Raw genomic sequence first — 4,595 nt, forward strand, 5'->3', positions numbered from 1 at the left:
TGTCGCAATTAGACACCGGACTATAAGGTCTATGGATGGTGTTCTGAGCCATGTCACAATGAGAAACCGGACTATAACGCCTATGGATGGTGTTCTGAGCCGTGTCACAATGAGACCCCGGACTACATACGTCTATGGATGGTGTTCTGAGCCTTGTCACAATGAGACACCGGACTATAACACCTATGGATGGTGTTCTGAGCCGTGTCACAATGAGACACCAGACTATAACGTCTATGGATGGTGTTCTGAGCCTGTGTCACAATGAGACACCGGACTATAACGTCTATGGATGGTGTTCTGAACTGTGTCACAATGAGACACCGGACTATAAGGTCTATGGATGGTGTTCTGAGCTGTGTCACAATGAGACACCGGACTATAAGGTCTATGGATGGTGTTCTGAGCTGTGTCACAATGAGACACCGGACTATAACGTCTATGGATGGTGTTCTGAGCCTGTGTCACAATGAGACACCGGACTATAAGGTCTATGGATGGTGTTCTGAACTGTGTCACAATGAGACAATCGACAATAACGCCTATGGATGGTGTTCTGAACTATGTCACAATGAGACACCGACTATAACGCCTATGGATGGTGTTCTGAACCGTGTCACAATGAGCAGACAATCGGACTATAACGCCTGTGGATGGTGTTCTGAGCCGTATCAAGAGTGGGAGACCTTGACTACATCGTCTATGGATGGTGTTCTGAGCCTTGTCACAATGAGACACCGGACTATAACACCTATGGATGGTGTTCTGAGCCGTGTCACAATGAGACACCCGAGCTATAACGTCTGGATGGTGTTCTGAGCTGTGTCACAATGAGACACCCGGACTATAACGTCTATGGATAGTGTTCTGAACTGTGTCACAATGAGACACCGGACTATAACGTCTATGGATGGTGTTCTGAGCCGTGTCACAATGAGACACCCGGACTATAACGTCTATGGATGGTGTTTCTGAGCCGCGTCACAATGAGACGCGGACTATAACGTCTATGGATGGTGGTCTGAGTGTCACAATGAAGACACCGGACAATAACGTCTATGGATGGTGGTCTGAGTGTGTCACAATGAGACTGCGGACTATAACATCTATGGATGGTGTTCTGAGCCGTGTCACAATAAGAAACCGGACTATAACGTCTATGGATGGTGTTCTGAGCCTTGTTACAATGAGACACCAGGACTATAAGGTCTATGGATGATGGTGTTCTGAACTGTGTCACAATGAGACCCCGGACTATAAGGTCTATGGATGGTGTTCTGAACTGTGTCACAATGAGACCCGGACTATAAGGTCTATGGATGGTGTTCTGAACTGTGTCGCAATTAGACACCGGACTATAAGGTCTATGGATGGTGTTCTGAGCCTTGTGGCAATGAGACACCGGACTATAAGGTCTATGGATGGTGTTCTGAACTGTGTCACAATGAGACCCCGGACTATAAGGTCTATGGATGGTGTTCTGAACTGTGTCACAATGAGAAACCGGACTATAACGTCTATGGATGGTGTTCTGAGCCATGTCACAATGAGAAACCGGACTATAACGTCTATGGATGGTGTTCTGAGCCGTGTCACAATGAGACCCCGGACTACATCGTCTATGGATGGTGTTCTGAGCCTTGTCACAATGAGACACCGGACTATAACACCTATGGATGGTGTTCTGAGCCGTGTCAAATGAGACGCAGACTATAACGTCTATGGATGGTGTTCTGAGCTGTGTCACAATGAGACACGGACTATAACGTCTATGGATGGTGTTCTGAACTGTGTCACAATGAGACACCGAACTATAACGTCTATGGATGGTGTTCTGAGCTGTGTCACAATGAGACACGGACTATAACGTCTATGGATGGTGTTCTGAGCCGCGTCACAATGAGACAACGGACTATAACGTCTATGGATGGTGGTCTGAGTGTGTCACAATGAGACACCGGACATTAACGTCTATGGATGGTGGTCTGGTGTGTCACAATGAGACACCGGACTATAACATCTATGGATGGTGTTCTGAGCCGTGTCACAATAAGAAACCGGACTATAACGTCTATGGATGGTGTTCTGAGCCTTGTTACAATGAGACACCGGACTATAAAGGTCAATGGATGGTGTTCTGAACTTTGTCACAATGAGACCCCGGACTATAAGGTCTATGGATGGTGTTCTGAACTGTGTCACAATGAGACCCCGGACTATAAGGTCTATGGATGGTGTTCTGAACTGTGTCACAATGAGACCCCGGACTATAAGGTCTATGGATGGTGTTCTGAACTGTGTCGCAATGAGACACCGGACTATAAGGTCTATGGATGGTGTTCTGAACTGTGTCGCAATTAGACACCGGACTATAACATCTATGGATGGTGTTCTGAGCCATGTCACAATGAGAAACGGACTATAACGTCTATGGATGGTGTTCTGAGCCATGTCACAATGAGAAACCGGACTATAACGTCTATGGATGGTGTTCTGAGCCGTGTCACAATGAGACCCCGGACTACATCGTCTATGGATGGTGTTCTGAGCCTTGTCACAATGAGACACCGGACTATAACACCTATGGATGGTGTTCTGAGCCGTGTCAATGAGACACCAGACTATAACGTCTATGGATGGTGTTCTGAGCTGTGTCACAATGAGACACCGGACTATAACGTCTATGGATGGTGTTCTGAACTGTGTCGCAATTAGACACCGGACTATAAGGTCTATGGATGGTGTTCTGAGCCTTGTTACAATGAGACACCGGACTATAAGGTCTATGGATGGTGTTCTGAGCCTTGTCACAATGAGACACCGGACTATAACACCTATGGATGGTGTTCTGAGCCGTGTCACAATGAGACACCAGACTATAACGTCTATGGATGGTGTTCTGAGCTGTGTCACAATGAGACACCGGACTATAACGTCTATGGATGGTGTTCTGAGCCGTGTCACAATGAGACACCGGACTATAACGTCTATGGATGGTGTTCTGAGCCGCGTCACAATGAGACAACGGACTATAACGTCTATGGATGGTGGTCACAGTGTGTCATGCAATGAGACACCGGACAATAACGTCTATGGATGGTGGTCTGGAGTGTGTCACAATGAGACACCGGACTATAACATCTATGGATGGTGTTCTGGGCCGTGTCACAATAAGAAACCGGACTATAACGTCTATGGATGGTGTTCTGAGCCTTGTTACAATGAGACACCGGACTATAAGGTCTATGGATGGTGTTCTGAACTGTGTCACAATGAGACCCGGACTATAAGGTCTATGGATGGTGTTCTGAACTGTGTCACAATGAGACCCCGGACTATAAGGTCTATGGATGGTGTTCTGAACTGTGTCGCAATTAGACACCGGACTATAAGGTCTATGGATGGTGTTCAATGAGACACCGGACTATAAGGTCTATGTGGCAATGAGACACCCCGGACTATAAGGTCTATGGATGGTGTTCTGAACTGTGTCACAATGAGACCCCGGACTATAAGGTCTATGGATGGTGTTCTGAGAACTGTGTCACAATGAGACCCCGGACTATAAGGTCTATGGATGGTGTTCTGAACTGTGTCACAATGAGACCCCGGACTATAAGGTCTATGGATGGTGTTCTGAACTGTGTCGCAATTAGACACCGGACTATAACGTCTATGGATGGTGTTCTGAACTGTCACAATGAGACACCGGACAATAACGTCTATGGATGGTGTTTCTGAGCCGTGTCGCAGTAGACACCGGACTATAATCTATGGATGGTGTTCTGAACTGTGTCACAATGAGACACCGGACAATAACGTCTATGGATGGTGTTCTGAACTGTGTCACAAATGAGACACCGGACAATAACGTCTATGGATGGTGTTCTGAACAGTGTCACAATGAGACACCGGACTATAACGTCTATGGATGGTGTTCTGAACCGTGTCACAATGAGACACACCGGACTATAACGTCTGTGGATGGTGTTCTGAGCCGTGTCACAGTGAGACCCCGGACTACATCGTCTATGGATGGTGTTCTGAGCCGTGTCACAATGAGACCCTGACTATAACGTCTATGGATGGTGTTCTGAGTGTGTCACAATGAGACACCGGACTATAACGTCTATGGATGGTGTTCTGAGTGTGTCACAATGAGACTACATAACCTATGGATGGTGTTCTGAGTGGACAATGAGACACCAGACTATAACGTCTATGGATAGTGTTCTGAGCCGTGTCATAATGAGACCCCAGACTACAACGTCTATGGATGGTGTTCTGAGCTGTGTCACAATGAGACACCGGACTATAAGGTCTATGGATGGTGTTCTGGCTCGTGTCACAATGAGACACCGGACTATAAGGTCTATGGATGGTGTTCTGAGCTGTGTCACAATGAGACACCGGACTATAAGGTCTATGGATGGTGTTCTGAGCTGTGTCACAATAAGAGACCCGGACTATGACGTCTATGGATGGTGTTCTGAGCTGTGTCACAATGAGACACCGGACTATAAGGTCTATGGATGGTGTTCTGAGCCGTGTCACAATGAGACACCGGACTATAACGTCTATGGATGGCTGTTCTG

This window comes from Oncorhynchus gorbuscha, linkage group LG21 (genome assembly GCF_021184085.1).
Source record: "Oncorhynchus gorbuscha isolate QuinsamMale2020 ecotype Even-year linkage group LG21, OgorEven_v1.0, whole genome shotgun sequence".
Lineage (NCBI taxonomy): Eukaryota > Metazoa > Chordata > Actinopteri > Salmoniformes > Salmonidae > Oncorhynchus > Oncorhynchus gorbuscha.